The sequence below is a fragment of the Diabrotica virgifera genome, chromosome 8, assembly GCF_917563875.1.
Source record: "Diabrotica virgifera virgifera chromosome 8, PGI_DIABVI_V3a".
In the NCBI taxonomy this organism is placed as follows: Eukaryota; Metazoa; Arthropoda; class Insecta; order Coleoptera; family Chrysomelidae; genus Diabrotica; species Diabrotica virgifera.
Window position 1 is genome coordinate 43,967,999 of NC_065450.1, and position 12,276 is coordinate 43,980,274.

At 33.3% G+C, this 12,276-nt stretch overlaps 1 protein-coding gene across 4 annotated transcripts in view; it reads right to left on the minus strand.

The window, feature by feature from the left end:
- Positions 1-12,276, minus strand: part of LOC126889929 (la-related protein 4) — a 233,660-nt gene continuing 221,384 nt past the window's right edge. For all 4 annotated transcript variants that reach the window (XM_050658671.1, XM_050658668.1, XM_050658669.1 and 1 more), the window contains one exon: positions 1-12,276. This exon is cut by the window's right edge and continues 17,251 nt beyond it. The gene's annotated coding sequence lies outside the window, so the exon portion shown is untranslated.

The following is a 12,276-nucleotide window of genomic DNA, read 5'->3' on the forward strand; positions in this document are numbered from 1 at the left end:
TTATAATAAAAGAAATATATTTTTATAACAATTTTAATGGGCAACATCAGAAGCTTAATCAGTACAGCTCAAAAACCATATAAATAAAGCAGGGGTGAAAATTATTTTGGACTTCAGACAAGGTGTTCCAACTTATCATCAACATGAAGGTGACGAGTTATACGAATATTTAATATCTTAATTGCAAAATTATAACTAAGTTCTAAGTAAGACCCCATCACCTGCTTTATTTAGGGTGGGTCGAAAACAAAAAGGCCAAGGAAATATTTTTTTTGGAAATTAAATATTTCAGTAACAAACCAAAAAAATGATTTAACAACAGCAAAATGTTAAAAAGGGAGTGTTATGATGGATATAATCAGTAGTGTGAAAACCAATTATCATCAGTGACGATTTATTCCAACTCTACATTTTCTTTTCAACATGTGACTTCATAGTCCAGGTCGTGAGACCGCTCCCGTTGGAAAAATGTTTCTGATTAGGTTTCTTTGCTGATTCCTATTAAGAAATGTACCCTTTAAACAAATCTAAAGGGTGCCAGGCGAAATTTTTGGGCAGAAATCGTTTAAACATTTTTTGAAACAAATTTCAAAACTCATATTTTTTCTGCTAGGAAAAACATTTTTCTGTCCAAAAATTTCGCGCGGTACCCTTCCGATTTCTTTAAAGGGAACATTTTTGAACAGGAATCCGCTAAGAAACGGAATCAGAATTTTTTTCAGACGGGAACGACCTCACAACCTGGACTACAACTCTACATTTTATTTTCAACATGTTAGCAGAGTTCAGTTGAAGTTCTTTTAAACAACAAAGAAGCCGCCACTTGTGGCTCGTAATGTGCTTATGTTATGCGCAGGCGTTGTCAATTTTTTGCCTCAGACTGAAATAAAATTTCTAAAAAAATTTTCGTCCCACCCTATATCATTTCAAACTTAACATACACATCAAAAAATCAAATATACATACAAACATTAGACTAGAAAAAAAATTAAACGTTCGTTTTTTTTTTAATTATACAGTGGAATTTTAGCGTGCAAATTTTTATCATAGAAAGTACACAAACACTGTCTAAAATCCAGGAAAATAAAACTGACGAAAATTAAATATAAAATTCTTAACTCAAACTTACGTTTTTTGTTTAGTAAAAATCTCACATTAAAATATAGATGGCCCAGGTAGACACTCTTACTTTACAAAGGGTCCAAATGGTTTTAAAATTTGTTTGGTCCATTCAATAAACGTCGAATAATCAAAATAGTTTTCGTAAGATCTTTAAAGATTATCTAGCTATCGTAACTATGTTTATAAATTACACATGAATTTTGTATATTTTTTTTTGTTTTGGTTAGCATCTAACGTTCAAGCAAAAAAGAACAATTAAAAAGTGTTTTTTAGTTTTAAGTTAGATAATTGCAAATCTGAAAGCATTAATAACTGAGATTCAGAAATATTATCAGTTGTATTTACAAACATCTCTATAATCTTAGGTTCTTCTGCAATAAGATTCCTTTTTAAGACGTTCGCTACCACACAACATCATTGTAAAGATATAAATACCTAACTGTTCTAGAGGGAACTCTGAGAAATTTATAGTGATGGCAACACTGTCTTCGACTTGTGTCAAATGTTCGCTTTTCTGCCAACAGCCATTTGATGTGACTGATAAATAGGTGTAACACGTTTTTTCTGCAATGCACTTAATGTTAATCGTAGGGTTTGTCCCAACCTGTCACAAAAACCGTTCTTGAACGGCTACAAGTATGCGCAGTAATGAAAAATGTGTTACTGCGCATGCCCGTAACGATTCAAGAACGGTTTTGTATTGAGTTGAAACAAACCTGTGTTATTGCAGATGGAAAGAAGTGCTACAGCAAAAAAAGGGTGTAACTAGATGCAGAAGCATTAGAAGCAGATGCCAATGAGATATTGGCGCAAAGTCGACCTTTGTTGTTTTGCATCGGATGGAAAAAATTACGGAAGTTGTCAGAACAGTTAAAAATCGGAAACGGGAATATTTTGGTCATGTTATACAACACCCAGAGAGATATAATACACTCCATTTAATAATACAAGGCAAGGTAGACCGAAGAAGAAGGCCAGATCGAAGAAGAATATCATGGCTTAGAAACCTGAGAGAATGGTTTAACAGATCCTCTGCATCCCTTTCCCGAGCTGCTGTCAACAAAATTACTATAGCCAGTTTGATAGCCAACGCTCGATAATCGAGCACGGCACATGAAAAAGATGGATGTTTCATCAAAAAGTACTCTTGCTAGGCACATTCAAAAACATAAAGTGTCTGGTAAAACGACTTTTAAGTATGAAGCTAATAATTCAACACGCAAAGTCTTCAGTACTGAACAAGAAAATGAACTGCTCACACACATAAAAGCTGCACAGTGGAACTATGACGTCACTGTTAAAAAGTTTAACAATGTGAACTACCCTGAATCATGGGTTATAATAAAACTGCTTGTAGACAATGGAACCGATGTTTTAGAACTTCTTATGATATCAAAACATCTCTTGGGAAGCCTGAAGCCACAAGCTTACGTCGAATGGCCTCTTTCAACAAGCCAAATGTGTGAATATTTTTTGATAAATTGAGAGAAATTATTGGGATTAAAGCAACACCTCATGAATTTGTAGCATCTCGACGAGATAGGCTGCCCCACTGTTCACCAATGATTCTCGAGTCAATTATGATGATGATGATGATTAAAACAAAAAATCTTCTAATTTTAATTGTTTTAAAAGCTGTTAACAGTGATCCGAAATATGTGCTGTATCAGTTAAATTTCTTAATTGCAGTTATTTTAGAAGTTTAATGAACCCTTTCATTGCTGACGAAATATGCCTAATATATGTGACTTGGGTGCTCGTAACTCGATTTTTCGACGTAAACGAATGTTGTGCATGTGACGCCTGAAGCCGTCATGAGCACTTGACAGTAGTAACGGTATGACGGTTTTAGGCGTCATCAACATTCAAAGGGTTAACGAGAAGTCAAATATACAATAATAATAATAATTTTATATTTTAATTTGATAGTCTTACAAAAATCATTGATATTAGCTTGTTATTATTTTACAGTTTCAAACAATGCCTTGAACTAGTGAACTACAAATTTTAAGACCATTTACAGTTTACACAAACATTGTCCCCTAGTTACAGTAACATGTGCGATACAAAAATTGTAGACTAATAGTTAAAATTAAGGTTTTCGGTAATATCTAGTAAAAGTGAAACACCCCTGCAAGCGGAACAAATATAAAGGGTAATTATTACCTATAATAATAGAAACTTGCACACAAAAATAAACAATAGCTTTTTTCATATTAGAATATACATAGAAATGCCAGAGGACACACACTCCACTAAACCTATAATAGTTCTATCGATTTTCGTTTGAGGGTTCACCATATTGAGCTTTTAATTTAATAAAATTTACAAAATTTAAAAAATATTAATTCTATAAGGAATATTGGTTTACGTAAATAAAAACACACGATTGATATTGTTGTATAAAAAAATAAACAGTTAAAAAATTAAAAGTTTAAAGTAACTTTCTTACTATAGTCCGTCCCACCTTGACTTTACAGTACAGGAAACATAGGTAATGCAATCTTTACGAGAGTTTTTAGCGCGGTGATGCCGATTTTATCAAAAAGAATTTGCAATCGAACATTAGAAAGATTAAATTAAAACTGTTTTAGAAAGATAATCTACAATTTTAGGATTCGTCTGCGTTTAAGTTTATTTGATATACTATAGTTATTACGCATATGAATCCTAAAATTGTAGATTGCCTTCCTGAAACAGTTTTAATTTAACCTCTCTGATGTTGGATTAAAAATTCTTTTTGATAAAATCGGCATCACAGCGCTAAAAACTCTCATAAATAGCCTATGTTCACTATACCGTAAAGTCAAGGTGGGACGAACATTAGTTATATATTGTAACAAAAAATTAAGTTCGACCGATCGCAAGTAACGGTTCCATCTCGACATAATCCAGAACAATCTGGAAGTGCTGAGAAGAGGCGTGCGGAAATTACAGGAATGTGAGTAGAATAGAGATGGCGAAGTCCAGAATTCTCCAGAATAACGTTATTTCGTATATACGAGTATGAGCTCGCTGATGTTTAAGTTAGTGTATTAGATATATTCAAACTAAAAAGTTGCATGAATACATCGTATATAAATCGAAGCGTGAGTTTTATTTAACTGTAACTCGCTACCATATTTTTTAATACATCCCTGCATATATCATCAATCCAGTTTTAACAATCCTTTCCACAGGTAGGGTCCATCAGTAAAACTATAAATAAAATTGCTTAAATTTTTTTTTGTATTTTTTTTAGACTCTATGTACCTTTTAATGGCACTGAATTAGCATAATTTAGTGAAATTGAATGAGTCCGTTCAATGGATACCTATAAAAATTCAAGACCCTTTACAAGACGATTTTGTAGACCATGACAATATACAAGAACAGCATTTTTCTGTTCCTGATGAGACAGTTGTTTTATTGTGGAAAAAACAACCAAATGGCGAAAGCATGTTCCTCCTCGTAATTTTATAACCCGCCCAGATCAGTTGGATCTTTGTATGTATTTGGTAATATTACACATATTATAACTCAAAATACATATGAAAATATATAAAAAAATCAGGACAGATTTAAATCTAAATATGATACGAAACTAACAAATTCTGAGGAAATTGAAGCTTTTATTGCTGCTTTATTTAACTGGTGTTCAACATAGGAAGAACTTGTCATAATCTTGGGCTAATGATGCAGCTGCAATATTTCAGAGATTTGAATTTCTAATAAAATCATTACAATTTGATAATGTCAATCCTAGGGAAGAAAGGAGGCAAGAAGATAAGGTGGCTTCAGTTCGACAAATATGGATAACTTTGTAGAAATCTGTAAAATGCATTATACAAGAGGAGAATACACTTGATGAAATGCTTCTTGTATTTAGAGGAAGGTGCATGTTTAAAATGTACATGCCGAAAAAACCTAATAGGTATGGCCTCAACACATTTTATACTCATTATTTAGAATTCTACGCAGGCACATTTAGAATATTATAAATATTCTAGATGGTCAATATAAACTAAATAATTCAACTGCTGTTGTAACAGAAAGAATGGTGCAACATTTAATTCAGTCTGGTAGAAACGATACTATTTATCGTTGGTTTACCAGTTACCGCACAGAACCGAGAGAGATGGAGAGAACTGAGAGAGACCTATGCGCAGTAGTGGACACGTAGGGTTGATGATAATGATTACCAGTTACAAAATTAGAACACATTTACTGAATGAACACCGTCTTACAATTATCGCTAATAGAAGAAAGTTATCTCATGAGCTAACAAATGTAAATTCTTCAATGTTTGCATATGGTGAAAAAATAACGCTTGTTTCTTACGTCCCAAAAAAAGAATAAAAATGTTTTGGTGGTTTCTAAGTAAACACAGGGATGACAAAATTGCATCAGAAAGCAGTGGTGATCTCTGTAAGTCAGATATGCTTACATTCTACAATTCTACTAATAGTCCAGGAGGCAGCGCTGAAAATTTCTCTGAATTTACTAAAGCTAGTTATTTCACAGTTGATTACTGTGATTGTGTAGAGAAACATACTGCGGTCGGTCAAGCGAAACGTAGAACAGGTGGTACTGACAGCTTGTCAAAGTTGCTTACCTGCGGATGTAATTAAATCCATTTACTAAGGCTGAAAATCAGTACACATATTCTAAATTGAATATAAATAAAAGTTATTAAAGTCGGTCAGCTGTATGACGGGACAGAGCAGGTCGGTTGACCCCAATGAATGTACAGGGTTATTCACTATATTTTGACCCCCTCTAAACTGATTTATTTACAGAATTAGAAAAAAATGCAAAATACAAAACTTATTCAATTTTTAAATTATGATTCTTTGACCGTACTAGTGACGTCATCCATATGGGCGTGATAACGTAATCGATTATTTTTTTAATGAGAATAGGGGTCGTGTGCTAGCTCATTTGAAAGGCTATTCAATTCCCTATTCAGTAATATAAACATTAACATGATTGTTTATACAGGGTGTCCAAAAAAAATTTTTAATTAAATTATTTGTTTAATTATTAACTCAAAAAATTTTTTTGGACACCCTGTATAAATAATGATCTTAATGTTTATTACTGCATAGAGAATTGAATAACCTTTCAAATGAGCTAGCACACGACCCCTATTCTCATTTAAAAAAATCATCGATGACGTCATCACGCCCAGATGGATGACGTTACTAGTACGATATATATGTCAAAAAATCATAATTCAAAAAATTGAATAACTTTTGTATTTTACATTTTTTTCTAATTCTGCAAATAACCAAATAATTTGCAAGGGGGTCCAACTATAGTGAATAACCCTGTACATTCATTGGGGCTGACAGACAGGCTCTGTCCCGTCATACAGCTGACCGACTATAATAACTTTTATTTATATTCAATTTAGAATGTGTGTACTGATTTTCAGCCTTAGTAAATGGATCAAATTACCTCAGCAGGTAAGCAACTTTGACAAGCTGTCAGTACCACCTGTTCTACGTTTCGCTTGACCGACCGCAGTATGTTTCTCTACACAATCACGGTAATCAACTGTGAAAAAACTAGCTTTAGTAAAGTCAGAGAGATTTCTCGGCGCTGCCTCTCCGTCTATAAAAATGGAGTAGAGTCAGAGAGTCTGTTTTAGCAATGTTGGCGTTCGCCGTATACTCGGCAACGAGAAGACCTTTTTAAAGTACCTCGGGAAGTCATCTAGTTCTAGTCTAGTAGAATGAACAATGACCGATGATCTAAAAAGAATGGTAACAAACTAAATTTAAGGAGCTCAGACAGGAGAGAGATAACTGCTTTTGAAACCATGTTCACCAGTAAAAGCATTATTCCTCCAGCCACCATGTCAAGGCTTACAAATCCAATGAGACTTTGTTTTTTTATCTTTATGTCTTGAAGTGTTTCTGCTTTCCTCAGCAGTTACTGTATTTATAGGACATGTAATATCATCTTGAGACTGTGAGATTATAAAATATGTTTTTTAATTGACATTTCGGCTTCCGATATAAAAGTCGAAACGTTAAATAAAGAGTTTATTTTATAATTGTAAAATTTCCAACAAGATGGTTGATGAAGTCTCAACTACTGACTAAAAGCACTCAGTTTAAATCTTACGTAAGCATCCTCTGATATATAACATTTCTAGTCTCTTTATTTAATAGTGTCTTTATCCTACATAATCTCTTTTCAATAGTTTCTTTTTATTAGATTTTTCTAAATGTACGTTGGGTCGATACCTACTTGCTTGAAACGCTGCAGTCATTTGAATATAATAACCGATTCTTTGTACATACTTTACATTTATAACAAGGCATTTACTCATTAAATTGCACAAAAAAAATGAAAATTCGGTAGTGAAAAAAGGCAAAAGAAATTTAGAAGAAAGAAACTACACAAATTTTACAATTACAAGCGTCTTAATATTTAGAAAAGCCAAGATATCAGAATTTTCAACTAAAAACTGTTTTATAGTGTTTTATATTTTCTACTACTTGCTGAGGCTAATACAAGTTTTCTCATTTAAGCAATTCTAATAGTGTACTGGCTGTGTACAATATAGAAACGGGATTACTACTCGATAGACAATACTATTCGTTGATCCTATCTTCCTTGATGGAGATCAAAATTATATAAACAAAGAGTAAAATCAAACACTCAATTGTTCAACCAATTGATGAACCTTTGCTCAACAAGGCAGATTATAAATTCGTGTAATTTGACATTAGTAGGGAATGACAGCAATAAAATGTATATTGGGACAACAGTTCTAACGAATGTTATATGTACATTAAACACAGAAACAAAAACTTATATAGGTGATATTTCAGACAAATAAGTTTGGTAAATGTATTAAAAGAAATATTTTGAACCATCATTTGCTTCTATTTAGGCACACAGTGATAATTACATAAAAAGTTAATAAACATCTATACTATTTTGGTCCAGCATGAGGTTCAGAATGCAATCCAAAGGTGAATCATAATGATGCATAAGCATAAGCCACAGTTGACAACATGTAAAAGTTTCGTAGGTGAATAAGATATAAGAATGAGAACTGAAAGAGTGGATGGAGTGTTAGAGAGTTTGTACATTAAAAATAAAAATGACTTTAACAAGTACATGCCTTGTGCCGGTTACCACTGTCATAATTTTTTGTTATGTTTGACTACAGTCCGTTCCTACAGCTCTTTATATAAATTAGAATGTTTAAGTATAATGCCACTCAATGAGCTTTTTTATCATGTTACAGCTCTTATCCACATAAATCCAAAATCTGCATAATCTCTTGAGGATCTACTATAAAACTGTAGCCTTCATGTGGAAATAGACACACAACTTATTGTATTTTACCAAAACTGTGGTATGGAATCATAAATTGGACAATAATGCACAATATAGATGGTTAGTATTACGACTATTATGTAGGAAGGAGAAATAATGAGGCAAGTGCAAGAGAAATTATTAGAATACAACAAACCGTCGTATTTATGTTTCGTGGACCTTAACGCATATGGCATATATAATAATCAAAGATAGAAAATATCTGCCAGAACAACACAATAAAAGTGGAAGAAGAACTAAGTGACCAATGGAAGCTGACAATTGGAAAGACAGGGGAATTTCCTGAGTTCTCTATTGTTTAACCTAATCGTGGATGAAAAAATAAAAAAGTAAGAACTAAAAAAGGATACCAAATGGGAGAAAAACAACTTAAAATAATCTGATATGCGGACTACGCAATACTAACCTCTTAACCCGCCAGTGGTCGCTATATGAGATTTTCTCTCACGGTTTCAGAAAATTCCGCACAACTTTTTTTCTGGGTAATTATAAGCGCTGTAGTTCCTTCTAGTCTCCTAACTATCCTCCCTGGACAATATAATAGACTCGTCCGCTCAGATAGTGACTCAGTTTACTTAGTATCACCATATTGTTGAGTCAGTGCGCTTCATGTGAGAGATTCTCTCATCAAGCGACCACCGGCGTCACCAACTGTATAAAAATTAATTTTATTTTTCCCCTTAAAACCGAAAATAATATCCTTTTATGATGTACTAAAATGCGCCGTGGATGTGGTTGATGATATGAAAATCCTATATTCTGTTTCACGGGTTAGTTGTAGATGGTCACTTACCATATATTTTTCAATGTTAAATATTGGCGGCATCAATAGTCACATTTTATATAAAGATAATTATAATAAAACAGAAAAACGTCGTGTCTTTTTAAAGCAAATGGCTTTATCGTTGATGAAACCTCATATTTTTGTAAAATTTTCTAAAGAAAGGCAAAAGTTGGTTTTATGTGAGAGAAAATCTCACGCGCGACCACTCGCGTAACAACCTACCTAGCGACCAAAACCGGGTTAAAGTGAAAATGTGATATAACAGCAAATCTACTAAGATATAAATTAGAGCTGGAGGGTCAGATAGAACAAGTGAAAGAGTCTTAAATCTCTAGGCACACACTATCTACCTACGGAAAGCCCGAAGAAGAAGTGGAATATGAATTGAATAAAGCACACAGAGCTGCAGGTTGCCTGAATGAAACAATATGTTGAAATAAAAATATCGGGAAAAAATCAAAGGCAGAATTTACAAAACAGTCATCAGACTAATAATGACATACGTGGCAGAAACACGACCTGACACAGAGAGAACAAAAAGATTGCTAGAAACAGATATGAAAACTCTTATGAAAATCGATGGTAAGAGACTATGATTCATCAACCAGGTAAGCAGTATGCACAGCGCAACAAGAAAGACAAGATTGTTTAATGGAGGCTCTGTGATGTTTTGGGGTGGAATTTCTTTGACAGCAAGAACGGATTTGCCCTCTTTACGTCGATGCTCTTTAAATAGCAAAAGGTATATTACAGAAATTTTGTCTGAACACATTCTTCCTTTCGCACCTCATATAGGAAAGAATTTCATCTTAATACTTAATAAAGCAAGACGTCACGTATCGCGTGACGTTACTGAATATTTAACCGAGGTAATTATTCAGCTATTGAATTAAAATTCCTTAGTCTCGACATGAATCGTACTGAACATTTATGGGATATTGTCAATTAACACTTTCAAATTCGGGTCAATATCAGATATTTGTCTCATGTGCCACTTTTATACAGTCTTTGGAAAATTGTTGAAATGTAAACACGGTAGCCGTGTCGGTGGCATCTGGTTGATAACAATGTGGGACGGGAGCCGTGTCGGCGGACTTGAAAATGTTAAGACTTCGTCAGTCCCCTTCCTGCTTCCCTCTAGATAGAAACTATGGTTATTGATATCTGAAACCCCATAGACCAAAATCAAACAGCCCGATTAATATCAGCATGCCTAGGCAATGTAAAGCTGTAAGTAGAGGGGGAAGCCCGCGATATTAGTTTACGTTATAATTATTTATGTTTTGTTTATGACATGTTATGTTTAAATCAACATGAAAATGAGCATAATTTTTGGTTGTACAAAACTTTTACGATTAACTGTATTTTTCACATGTTCCCTACAACTACAATCAATTAGCGGTATAACAGTCTATAGGATCTATATACTCAGATTCTGTATATCACTAAAAATAATGAAATTTTAACATACCTGTTATTTCTCTAATATATTTGGATAATGGCCATTTGAGAAAATCAGTATACACATACGGATAGCTATATATTAACGATAGATTCTATAGCTATACATACCAGTTTGTTCAAGTACATTTGTAGCTTGAACTAGATATTTTGTGTTGTTACTTGAATATTTTTAATATTTTGTATGAATACTTTTAAATTATTTTTTAAAGTAACAAAACAAAATAATTTGATTTATTTGTATTTTGAAAACGATTTCCGAGAAGGAAATTTAAAAGTCAAATATATAGTATTTTTATTGTTTGCTTTAGGATCGAAGGACCAAGCTATGTTGGTGAAGTTTATGTTAGACAATAAAATTAGGATGAACTCTTACGTCAATAAGCTCAATATGGGTTTAAAACAGTTCTAATGAAACTGAAAACGGTTTTCACTTCTTTTACATTATTAACAAAATTTGCATATCAAATGTCACAACACTGGAGTTTTTATACTGCACAAGTAAAGATTTAGATGACTCCTGTTACTTGAAACAATTATTGGATATTTATCTCTAAATATACAGCATATACATAGTTCATTGCTTTAAAATAATTAGGCATCTCGATACATTTTTATATATTTATTTCTTAACATATATGCTGGCAAAACTGATTCAGTTGCAATTAACAGGATGTTATTTGGTATAAAGTATCAACAATGTTAAAATGTAATGTAAAAATAGAAAATTTATTTTACAAATTCGTTAAATACTAAATTTAACACACAGAGCGTCTTCTCAATTTTATTTAACATCTATACATTGATTTCCGTTTAACTCTTATCTTACATCATGACCATTTCCTTGCGAAATAGATTTTTTTAAGTGGTTTTAAAAGCAGCAATTTAATTGTTTCTAAAAATTTTGTAATACTCATTCAATACTGCCTTTAAATTTAAATAAATACTAGTCTGGTGCTAAATCGTAATATTGCTGTTGATGGAAGGGATATTGAGCAGACTGCATGAGTACAGTAAAACCCATTTATCTGCAACCGCGAAGACACGACAGACGTTTGCGCTGCAAGTGACCTTGAGGGTTTCAGTTATACTTAGGACATGAAATTCGGTTTGGCAGAGAAAACCAGACATGTGAACTACCACGTCGCATATGATTAGCCTGGACAGCGTTTGGTAAATTAAACTATGTATTTAAATCGGACCTGCCCATATGCCCCAAAAGAAAAATCTTTTACCAGTATGTGTTGCCTGTAGTCACTAGTGGAGCGGGAACATTTAACACTCACAAAAAAAGGTAGTGAACAAGATTCACGTGGGGACTATGGAGCGCCACATACTGGATGTCTCTCTGAGAGACGGAATCCCAAACGAAGAAATACGTCTCAGAAAAAAACAACAGACGCTATCAAAAGAATCGCATCGCTTAAGTGATTTTGGGCATGACACATCGCCAGATTATCAGACAACAATGGACAAAACATATTGTCGAGTGAGCAAGACGAGAAGCACTACAGGACAGACGACGCCCACTAACCAGATAAACTGATGATCTAGTGTTAACAGTAATTAGA